This window comes from Lissotriton helveticus, chromosome 3_1, assembly GCF_964261635.1.
Source record: "Lissotriton helveticus chromosome 3_1, aLisHel1.1, whole genome shotgun sequence".
In the NCBI taxonomy this organism is placed as follows: domain Eukaryota; kingdom Metazoa; phylum Chordata; class Amphibia; order Caudata; family Salamandridae; genus Lissotriton; species Lissotriton helveticus.
This window is the reverse complement of record NC_136061.1, coordinates 1924585907-1924599080: the sequence shown is the minus strand read 5'-3', so window position 1 is coordinate 1924599080 and position 13174 is coordinate 1924585907.

Genomic DNA, 13174 nt, shown 5'->3' with positions numbered 1-13174 from the left:
AAGATTAGCCCAGGGGTATTCTCAGCGAGAGTAACAGATTTACTACAAACATATGATGACGAAGCATTATCTTATGTCGACGACATATACCTAACAGATGATGACTTGGATACTCACTTGAAGAGAGTGAACACCATAATACTTGGGTTCGCAGCAGAGGGTTACAAATTCAACTTTAAAAAATCCAGAATTGCCCATCTAACAGTCCTGTTCTTAGGATACGAATTATCAAGTGAAGGCAAAAGCCTGGCTGACAATTTCCTAGAGAAATGTGCCGTACTCCAAGCACCTAGAACACTAAAAAACTTACAGTCAATTCTAGGCTTCCTAAATTTCGGAAGAACATACATTGCAAATTACGCAGAAAGGGTCAAACCCCTTTATGATCTAATAAAACCAGATTTTAAAAGAACCAATTTGACTCAAATACACACAGAAATTTTGAGATCCTTACAAACAGACATGTTAATTAAAACAAAATTAGAAACACGTGATAACACACGCAATCTTGTGATTCGAGTCATCCCAGGAAGATGCGGATTCACATACCTGACCTCTAATGAGGGAGAAAAGGTACCAATTGCATTCAAATCACACTTGTACACAGAAGCTGAAAAGAAATTCAGCATTAAAGAAAACATTGTTCATGCAGTTCAAACCGCAATAGCTAGAGAAAAAGATCAAGCAGACGGTAGACACATCACAGTCAGAACAGCGGAATCAGCCTTTGAGGCATTAACAACACCGTGTAATTTACCAACAACAACATTGAATCCGGAATGGATACAATGGGTGAATTCAATTACAACGGACAAAGTATACTACTACTTTGATCCAGAACTAAAGGAATTGAAAAATCTAGAATATGAAAGAACATTCCCTCTGCCTATCGACATTCTGCCCTTACGACAATACGCTTGTGTAATCTATACAGACGGACATGCTCAACCCTCCGTTTGGGGAGAACAAGCATACAACCCAACATGTGAGATTACAAAAGAAGTGTGGCGCGGAGGTAAACTAAGACCTCTATTAACAAAAACACACTCAGTAGAAACTAATTCAGAACAACAGACTGAAATAATAGCATTGAAAATGGCGCTAGATAATGCGGATCGCGAATTCCCGACACTTATAGTGTCCGATTCATATTACTGCGTCAAATCATATAACAACGATTTGCAGACATGGATTCAAAACGGTTACAAAGATGACACAGGTGCAACAATAAAGCAAAAACTGCTTTGGGAACAAATAGCTCTTTTACAAAAAGAACTACCAAAGACTCACGTGACACACTCACTGAGTCATCAGCGTGATGGCGTTCACGTTGCAGGGAATTCATTGGCTGAGACAGCCACAGCGGTAGCAACTAAATCGGCTTCCGTAGCTCGAAAAAAGCGTACAGTGAAGTATATTGACGGTGAAACAGTGCTGGCGGTGAAAACGTCATCAAAAGGCGACTGCTCAGCGCTACCGATCAACTATCCACTCAATTATACATACATAATCGATGCAAACTCCGTCCCTTTTGCTCGAATCCCTGGAGTGGGGGATAGAGTGATTCCAAACATGGACAGGAGAACCTTGTTAATAGCAGACGCGCATATGGGCGAGGGTCTCAGACACCTCAAACTAAAAGATTCTCTGGAAGAATTACAATCAAGGTACTGGTGGCCAGGCATGAGCCTGCATCATACCATGTTCGTAAAGAACTGCCCAAACTGTAACAGAAATCGCAGTGGTGAGAGAAACGGTGTAATACCGTGTCGTTTCACTCCAGAAAAGATCAACAGTAAAAAGCAAAGCGTCCGATTAACATATACAGGCTAGTTTCCACTTATAATGTAGATCACCAGCACTCGGCTGACGTCTGGACTGTTATACAAAGATTTGCGAGTCTAAATGGCATATACGCTAAGAGCATGCTACGTTTGACCATTGTTTTCAATCTGGCCCTCCAGCCTGAGGGGAAACATGGCCAAGTGAGCATAGCACAGCGGGACTCTTCTCACTTCCTTCCTGAGGGATACGGGATGGTGTAAAGAAAAAACCAAGGCATAAAGCTATCTATAACAGAAAGGATATTAGGTTCGGGAGCTGGGTGGGTCAAACATCTAATAAGTGTCCAACGTAGTCTAAATAACTTGCCAAGAAATTCTCTGAAGGGATTCAGTCCGTACGAATTATTATTTGGAACTAGGATGTTAGTCTTAGACCTCGACAGTCAGACTTCAGTGGTGAAGGAAAAAAGCTTTGATATCAAAGATCGTTTGGCTGTTTTGCAGGACTTAAACGAAACAAGAAAAGACCTGAGCAACATAAAGTTGAAACAGCAGGCAACAACCACTGAAGAACCACCACCTGTCCCAGCAAGACCTGTCTGGATTCCAAAAGTCGGGGATCTAGTCAGAGAAAAGATCGCGGTAAAGAAGGAATTTGGGCCTTCTTACAGAAAAGCAGTTCCTGTCTTGTCTGTCAACGGGACAAGATCAGTTGTACTACCGCCGCTTGCTGGTAAAAAGGAGAACCGAGTTGTATCCATCGACCTGGTAAAACCACAACATGTGGCCGATAACAAATAGTAGGCCAAGTGGACTCCCGAGAAGTAGTAGAACACCAAGATTTGCTACTAACACAGAGGTTCAATCTAAGAGGCTAATCACATTCGAAACGCCTACAGAACTACAACAAGGACTATGCAACAATGCAATGGAACTTAGACCTCTGAAAACCCAAATAAAAACATTTAGCAGAGACACACCAATCTATAATGAAGTAACAAACGACTATGCAAGAAACAGTAATCCTGAAGCAATTGGAACAATTGACAGAACTGCATCCGGCTACTTCATAAACTTCGATGATTCCTCTGAAGGCTTCACTGAATCAAAAACACAGCCATCAACAAAAACCTTTAAAGAAAAAGTTAAAGTACTTTTGAAACAACTGAAAGAAACATATCTGATTTCTCCATGGATTGAATTTTGGGTGGGTTTTGGTGCATTTATCCTCATACTTTGGCTCATCATGGTACTAACTTTGGGACGCTTCATTGAGGGAAAATATGCTAAAATGGACACAGCAAGTCAGAAAATCAACTTGATCCTCAAACCACACACATCTTCACACGTCGAGAAAAGAGAACTTTCTTCAGTCAACTTCACAGCCAATCCTATACCGGGTGGGGTAGCATGGGACAAAACTGACTACGAAATTTATGGTCTGGTTGAAATCCTGAAATATCCACACCAAATTAAGATCTCGTTGAGTGACTTTGTAAAACCGAGCTCATTTGCTGATGATTGGGACTTTGAAAGTATAAATAATATGATGTCTGACTTAGTGATGGCTGCTAAATTTACCAAACATGATTATTTGCAGGGTTCGACAAATTATGATAGTATGTACTGTTATAACCACTATGGTAACCATTTTCTACATAGATCTGCACAACCTTGAAATGTTTTAAATTATAATCAATGGGAACATTGTGCAACCCCTCCAAAAGAAAGCTCAAGAACCGTTTATGACAAATATTCATACTTTTCAGGTTTTAACACAAGTAATGCCGAAACATTTTATTTCAAATTGTCAAATAAGACAGGGACAAAGACCATGATAACAAACACGAAATTGATATATTCAGACTCATTCTTTGAACAAATGAATACTTTTGGTTTTGATTATTGGGACAAAAATGTTGAAGTAAAAAGTGTTTGGGGTACAAAAGAATGGCAAGTACAGGGTATAGAATCATTGTTTAGAGCCTGCATAATCCCAGAACAAATTATATTTTTAAATGACACTGTTCAACAAACTACCTGTCTTGGCTTAGCCAAAATCAAAGACTTAAATAAACCGTCTATTCCAAAACCAACAATGAACAGCAATAGCTCCACAGATGAAGAGATAGACGTAAATTATGTATTAAACCAAAACAGAACACATCCTGATTGGAAACAGTGGTTGATCTGGCCCACAGATACTAATAACTGTCAAAACAGATTCCTGAACAAAACACAGGGGTTCAAAATGACCAGGCCAGACCCTAGATATTCCCAAAGACAACACCCAGGGATAATAACCACCTACAGTGTGGGCAAATTATGCCTTCAGTGGCTACAAACTTCCACACTGGCAGAAATTAAGCAACACCTAACTTTACTTACTGATGGTGCTGACTTGCGTGATTTCATTATGGGACCGCGCAAACAGCGTCAGAAACGTTTCATAGCAGCCTCTGTATATGCAGCATACAACGAGGCCTGGAAGGTGACTCAAATTGAGACAGCAGAAAGAATACGGGAAATTGACCGTATTAATTTGGAAAAATCACTTTCTGTAGTGGACAATGGGTTAATGACTCTGTCCTCCAGAATTTTTTCTCTGGACAGCATTGTGTCTTCAGCAATCGACATAATATCGCAAGACTTGCTGTTGTTACAACACGGTCAGTCTCAATTGCGTTCTATTGTACAGCTTGGCTGGACATTACAAAATCTGCGTTCAGGCTATGTGCCTTGGCGTTTAATCAACACAACGTCACTATTCAATATCTTTAACCTTACTGATAAACAAATCAGTATGGCACAAAAGGGTGCTGATTATACAATTCTGAGCATTGAGAAACTCGAGAGATTACCAGTGACAATGTCAGAACGACCTGTCAGTGAATGGATAATACATGGGATAATTAATATTCCAATATCAACCTTCAGGTTTCAATACTGCCAAAAATATATACAGGCTGGCATGTACGAAAAATTGGGAAAGGGGTACATTAAAACAACATGGAACTTGCCCTATTCACATGCATGTGTCAGTAATAAAGGACAGAAAGTGTTTCTTAGTGGCAATAATTGTGCAATGTCACTGAGCGGTACACTTCTGTGTAATGGAATTAGTTTGCATGGAGCCTGTGAAGGGAACTCAAATAACCTTTCATGTCACCAGCTAGGCGCACCTGCAACAGAGATAGAACCATTCTTTCAAAGACTCTATAATGGGAGTTACATTCTAATTGTAGATCGCAGATGCTGTAGTCTTATGCCCGGGACTCCTTATCTCGTAACTACGACTGCGAAGGTCAAGTGCTGTGGACGCTTATTGTTCCCCAGCTCCCTTCCAGACAGGGAGGCAAGGGCATGGCCCAACTTGAAAATTACTTCTATTCGAATAGATACTTTAAGCAGAATGAAAACAGTGCTTCTTCAGACGCCGACCAGACTCACGTCATCAAAAGAAACGTATGATCTCCTAGTCGCAAGGACGACTGCAGAGATTCACTCCTTATTATCAACTAATTCCCCCATACATTTCGCAGAAATCCTGACTGAAATCTTAAATATTTCTGATACCAGTGGAGTCTCAAAAGTATTTAGGACAGTATTTTCGATGGCATTAACACCATTCAAAGCCATACTGGGTATTTTTCCAGATTTCGTCCATTTGATTTTTGGCGGACTTCCCCTCATTTTAGGACTAATTGCAGGAATCCTATTCTTAGTCCTTATATTTCGTTATGGCAAACCATGTCACAGACAAAACACCTGCGACAAGGGAAGAAACAATCCTAGCCATTGGATACCGGGACCGGATATCAAAAATCCTGGGACTATCCCGGCTTAGAGACCTGAACATGACTTGGTTTCTTTCATTTCGACCAATGTGGCATCGATGTGTTTTACCTGTATTAAGGTGCTTGCTATGCGGAGAAGAATGCGTGTTAGACACCTGTCTGACTCTACAATCAGATGCGCCAATGGATGCAGAAACATTGTTGAGTCCAATAAAGGCTCATGCTTTGTGCTGCCCTCAACGGCTACCAATCCTGATGACGGCATTCGTGGAAGCTTCACCACTACGATTAAGGGGTAGTGAAGTTCAAGATGAAAGCAGCATTGATCAGGTACGACCTTCTGTCAGCAATACTAATCAAAACGTCAATGGAAACAATCATGCGCACGAATGCATGGTTACATCTTTTTCCGAGTTAGTGGAACTCTCCCAGGAAGCTGTTGACAACTTTTTCGAGAGTCTAAATGATATGATGTTCTCACCAGAGCAGAAATAGAAACTTTTGAGGAAGCTCGTACACGGCGTTCCCTGAATTTGGCCTTCAACTAGAATAGCAAACTACCATGAACAATTTTCCCTCAAGTTCACGGACAGCAATTTTTTTTCAGCAGCCCCAAAATATTTTTACGAATTTTTCGGGACACTTATTTTCTGCTTAAAGTAAGAACTATTCTTAGAGAACTAAAATTTCTATTTTTAGATACTTTATAGACATTAGCTGCCCGCTGGTATGTTCATAATTATTTTATTCTGTGATGGAATGGTCTCGAAACTTTTTTCTGTATTAAGAGCCATTTCATGTGTAAATTCTCATATACAAATTAGTGATAATGTATAGATATGCGTGATTACTTTAGCATTATTCTACAGCTTGAGTGCATATATTACATATGACTGTTTTTTCCGTATATTTGATAATTTCAAAATGCATTTATGTATTTTGGGGTGGTAAGGTATACACGATACTCTACAGTATGTTTTACTATGCATAGATTCGTAAATATGTCCATAGTTAGCGTGGAGTGGGTGTGATGTATTCCTATAGGTTCTGTATCGATCCCCCTATTCCTGACCCTATTCTGGTTAACAAGTTAACTAGCAGCCATCCCATGAGGCAGAAAACCCCCATGATGCAGGAACCGTTATCTGATAAAGCCACACTACGGCACAGGAACGTGTTATCTGATTAGGTCATAACGCTTGCCATCTAATTAGACAAGCGATATTCCTCCAGCCCCTGATAAGGCATACGGAGTTCTCAAAACAAATCAAACCTATGACAGACCTGGGAAAAACCCTGCAGCCATTGTTTTGATTTCACCGAGAACTTCAGCAAAAGAATGTGCTAACGACCAGGTCGTATGACATCCTTATTGACGTATCTATGTCCATCCTTACGTCAATCTTGGCACCTTAAAGGTATAAATATTACCGATATTGCCCTATGCAAACACACGCGGTGGTGACGAGATCGGAGCAGCCAGACTTGCCGAAGCCCAGAGCAGAGCAGACCCCGCTGGCGCAGCCCCGCCTTCCTGACGCGCTGAAAACGAGACGCTGCTTTCTCCTGCCGAGAAATCCAGCTCCGGCGCTTCCGGGTAGCCCTCGCAGGCAGCCTGGGATATCGAGACCAGAGACGAGAGATACCATCCCTCATTCATCCTAGAGTCCAGGTACAGAACTGAATAACCCCTTGCAGAGAATTCTTTAGTCAGTCACTTGGCAAAACAAACTTAACTTAAACTGTAACTTTCTATTCCCACCCACGTATTAGGCTCAGGTCAGGTACACGGGGTAGGCGTAGTTAGAAACACCAGTTGAGTACGATTAGTCAAATGTAAATGTGTATGTATTCATTTTATTCATTTTAAACCTTCATATGGCTTAGAAACCATATCAATGTTTTTACAGTATTATTTTATACTTCTGCTTTTATTGTATGCACTTTACTTAACCATAAGTATTGCAATAATATCGATCCATTTCTCTTGTATGAGAAAAGAGACTGATCAATAAATAACATCTTTTATTGAACACGCCCGTCTCTTCCTTTTCTCTACAATCTGGTGAGACTAAGAATGCACGTACTGACTGAGTAAAATAAGTCGTCTTTTGTTTTCACACGACTCTAGAGATATACTCTTGATTAGGGGAGAGCAAAGTTGTCATGTTCTATGGTTGTCAGAAACTAAATCCCTTCTTGTCTATCCAGGGAGGTTCAACTCCTCCTTGCCTATTCGAGAAAGTTTCTAGTGAACTCTGAGCTAGCTGGCAAAACCCAAAACTTTAAGTCTAATATCGACAGTAGTAGACCTAGTTAACGTCTGGTCTAGGCCTATACTATTGAAGGTATTATTCCAATGCGCAGAGCCTATTGGGATAATAGGAACTACACTACAAAGCATTCAATTTGGACTTCTCAAGACAAAAACAACCACCCTTTCTAGTGGTGACAAAGACGTTGATGTCCATTTAATAAAAACGTTTACATTAATGTCAACAGAATTCATGTCATACAGAATAAATATTCATCTATTTTATTCTGATTTCAAATTTCGCCATAACAATTTGAGTGTAATTTCGTTTTGTAATGTAGTTTTTAAAATATTTGCAGCCACCTTTCCAGCCTCAAACCGACCGACTGACCGACAAGCATGAGGTGAAAGCAAACTCTTCAGATTTACCCTCTGGGGTAACTAGTCGTGTCTACTCTGGCATCATATCTTTGCTAGAGAGAAGGCTTATTTGTCTTAAATGTTTTGCAGGATAGGACGCTCGCGCATGGACACGCTAATGCTATTTGCAGAGAGAAGTTATGTTTAATCACCTTTAAAATGAGTGTGGGAAATGAAAGCCTACATTTTAAAACATTGGTCGCCATCTGTGCTTTGTAACACGTAAACATTTTATTCCTGGCGCCCCAGAATTCTAATTTTTCAATACAGTGATCTTTTGCCTTTTTTTCGATGTGAAGACATGTTTTCGTTTCATTGTCACAATCATGAAATGTTTTATTGAATAGCGCATTCAAGAAGACACCTGCAGTGACCAGCCTGGTACATGCAGCTCATCCTGTTACAGATATTGTAAATTTGAAGGAGGCAGAGATTACCTTGTATTGTGCGATATTCCGAGAACCTCACGAGCACATAATTGTAGGATTTTGCTTTAACCTGAGTGGAGATCTGCGTGCAGGTGTGTAAAATGTTAGAGGTTGTGTGTTTTAGTTCAGAAGAAGATAAAGAGACTAGAGAAGGTTAGAAGAATTATGGTACTCTCTCCTAGACAGATGACTGACTTTCCATGTTATTGTTTCCCTTTAGAGGCGACCCCATGTTGGTTCACCCTCTGAAATTATAAGGTTTTGATTTAATTTGAATTGCATTTTACTTGAAGTATACGCACTTTGATTATTAATTAATATTAATCTGATATGTGCCTTCTGTAAACCATTGACTTTAATTGAAAACAAACATTACTCTCGGTCTTCCTTGTGGAGCCCAATGTGCTCACATTTGACTAGGCTCAGTTGTGCAACTCGATCCATCCGATTGCATTTTCTGGTCTCAGACTCGAATTTCTTTGTGCTATCAAGAACGACGGTAAGGGTAAAGGCACTGAAGCACAGAAAATAACTAAATTTATAAATGAATTCACAATAAGTTATCCTTTCTTGGTCCACAGTCCTCAAATGGATCCACCGTCTAAGGATCCACAAACTGTCCAATGTAACCTCCAATGACTTGAGGGAGCGACTTCCACTTCGTATAGATATCACAGGTTCAAAGTTTATTGATTCCCAAAGTTTTGCTTTTATTCAGATATCAGACACTAAATAACGACAGCTTCTTAATTCAATTTCAATGTTTCTAGTAAGTCCAAAAGAGCATCCATTAATCAAAACATTAAACAGCCGACGCGTTTCGTCCGATGGCGGACATCATCAGGGCTCTCAATAAAATTCTTCAAGGTTACTCCGTCCCACCATTTCGAAAGTTCAGCTTTCCTCAACCTCTCCAATTTTAAGAATTTGTCCCTTAGACTGTTGGCAGGTGTATCCTTTTTGCCTATATTCCCAGGACCCTTCGTATTGCAGAACAATTCGGCCGCCAGTTTTTCCCTGTCATCCTCCATGATGCAACTACAATTAATGGATGATAACCACTGTTATTTTCGTGCCAAACAATCCTTGAAACAATATGCTATCAAGAATGACGGTAAGGGTAAAGGCACTGAAGCACAGAAAATAACCAAATTTATAAGTGAATTCACAATAAGTTATCCATTCTTGGTCCACAGTCCGCTCAACACCTCAAATGCATCCACCGTCTAAGGATCCACAAACTGTCCAATGTAACCTCCAATGACTTAAGGGACTCGAATTTCTTTGTGAAAACTGGCACAAAAAAATGACTTCGCACCAGCACAAAGTGTTAATAAATCTGCCCCAAAGGGTATTGTACCGCACACCTGACTAACAGAAGTGTTGCAGTCTGCTGAGCTCACTTCGATCGGAGTGCTCCACAGGGCCCCACCAAGACAGGATCAGGTATGAAAAGCTTCTTGTTGTAGAACTCTGAAGGTTGTCTGTGCTATGTATGTTGTCATAACTTGTGAGCTAGATCGATGTGCTGACATTTGGGCCACCTGGTTCAAATACTGGCAGCTCTAACTCAGTTTAATCAGTGGTTATAATGTTGACTTAAGCGGAACAACATGCACTGAATCCCTTTGGTTAAATTTCTGAGATCAACCATTTATTATATATAACAAGTCACAATACCATAATTTTACAAAAGTTGAGGCACTGACACAAGGGATAACGGTAAGTATAAAACGTGTCAATTTTTGTATGCGTTTCAGCCAACAGCATAGAGTCATGGAGTTGTATGAACCACTGCCAACTCTCCCTGATCAGGAGGGCAACTGGCAGATTCTCTGTGACTAATGGTAGTAGTAGGTGTTGCAAAGACTTCAGACACCCTACCTTCTTATGAAAGATATCTTATTTTAAATATCTCTAGCTTAGCCATTGCATTTTAAAGGTTGTGTCTAAGTTACTAAGCTTCAGTTCCTACAACCCTTCAGCAGCAGAATTCCTGCAGTGAAGTCTGCATCTTTCACCACACCTGCATGAATTAGTGATCCACATTTGTGTATGTCTTAAACTTTGGTACAAGTAGATTGGTCAATTGAGAAAAGCATTTTCTTATGTGGAGAAACAAATGACATGGGTAATGTCCTTGTTTACTCGTACTACCCCAGGCTCTTTGTATAGCGGCCATGTAGACAAAGAAACACTATTGGCTCGGGCTCGGCTCTGTCGCGGTTCTACCTCAAAATTATCTGTCCCGCCCACTGCTTACGCTGTTAAATGTAAACGTTTATATAAAAAAAATGCTCGCCTGGAGCTCATGTAGAGGAGTATCACACAATTTGTGCAGTGAAATCACTGCATGCTTGTAATGCGTATCTACATAACAAAGCAATACAAATAAAATGCAATATATGTCGTCATAATGATTAATATATAACATACGTTTTTTGAGTTTCAAAAAGAAAAGTGCGCTGTGTCGCAGTGAACACAAAGAAACCACAGGGTAGATGGAGTGAACAAGAAGTGAACAAAATATATACACTGTGGGGGATATTCTCAAGAACGTGTGATAACCATTGCAAAAGTAACTTAACACAACACTCAACATTGCAGTCTATCATGAGAAAATTACGCCATGTTAACTAAGCATTCACAACACGGCGGTACCATGCAATAGTCTCCAGATAATGCCATGCCGGAAAAATGCAAAACATGAGCGCAAAAAAAGCTGTGATGAGGCCAATCGTGATACAAAAAGCAGCGAAAACCAGCGGCAGACCTGCAAATCCCATGCGTCTGGTGGGAAAATGACCTATAAAAGCAACCAAAAATGCACACCAAAACATTCCAAAGTGCGTAGCAACATGGATGCACCCTGACCGAGAGCAGAGGTGAACGCAAACCCCACAGACCACAAGCAAGGAACAACGTGGTCGGGAAAGGCCAAGGAGAAGAGGGAGAGGAAGATGGGGGTGTTATAGAAGAGCCGGCCCCCTGTACGTGCCTTCTTAATTCTGGGCGTGTAGACTAGATGGAGATGGTCGGAGCGTAGCTTTCTGTTGGCTTTGTATGGTTTGATCATGTCTTTTAAAATAGGGGGGCCCTTGCCCTGAAGGATCTTGTGTGTGGTGCACAGGGTTTTGAAGTTGACTTTCTCTTGTATCGGGAGTCAGTGGAGAGATCTTAGAGCGGGCTTAGCTGAACCCCGATTTTTAGTGCCTGTGAGAAGTCTGGCTTCCGAGTTCTGGACTACCTGGAGTTTATCGATGACTGTTTTAGGAGCACCCAGGTAGAGAGCATTGCCATAGTCCAGTCTGGATAGGATAAGCCACTGAATAAGGAGTTTTCTGGAGTCAATAGGTAAGAGGGGGAGGATTTTGCGAGTAACAACGCGGAATATTTCCCTGGAAGAACTGGTGGAAGATCGAATTTTTTCTTCAAAGAAGGCGGCCTGAGTTGTTTTAAGGGCGGTTTTATAAACTGAGATGGATAGTCTATATTCAGTTTTTTTATTGGTGGCATAGTCAATGTCAATAGACAATGTGGCACAAGTCAACAGACAATGTGGCACAAAGTGCAACACCGACACTGCAGAACAGGGGATGCATCTGGGTCCGCTCATGCGCAGAAACAGGCAAATCACATTGAACATAGCAGGAAACTGTGAGATGCATATGTACATGTACAACCTCACATCCGTCACGTAGTCCAAATGTCCACTGTCCCCCCTCAAATTGCCAGCACCGCCCAGTCACAATGTACATTGTCACACAGTCTGCATGTCTACAATTACAATGCACCAACATAAATGTCAACACAATGTCAACATGCACCTCCCTTTCACATTGCAGAGGGACAAACAACACCTCCAGCAGGGCAGACCAGACAACCCATCAGTGATGCTGGAGACGACCACCACACCTTCGACACCGACACCCTACAACAGCTCATGGACATTTCCGGCAACCCACCCCCGGGAGCAGGGCAGCCCAGCTACATAGAGGAGACCCCAAACCCTGCACAGACCACACAGAAGGAATCACCCGCCACCACGACTGGCTCTCAACACTTCACCGAGTCACACATCGCATTCCAATGCCATGTGTCAGAATGCCAAAAGGAGGAGGCCGAACAGGTGCGGGCTGGCTCAGAGCTCATGGACGCCAAACTACATCACATACGGGGTGTTGAAGTCCCATCAGGGACCACCTACACACCACAAAGGAGACCCACACTGCTACAGAGACACATGCATTTGCACATTTCCTGTACTGAACTATGTCCAGAGCCCCAGAATTACCATCCACACAACCACGCTGGTCCTCCGTATGACAACCCAGTACACCACTCTTACATATCGAGTGGCTAACGACAAAGCTACATCTCCAAGCTCTAACCCGCTGCCTGTGATGACATGGTTTGCGTCCGCTGTACACAGCACAATGTAATATTGTAGGGCCGGGGCCCTCATGCACACACCATGACCGCATGGACACA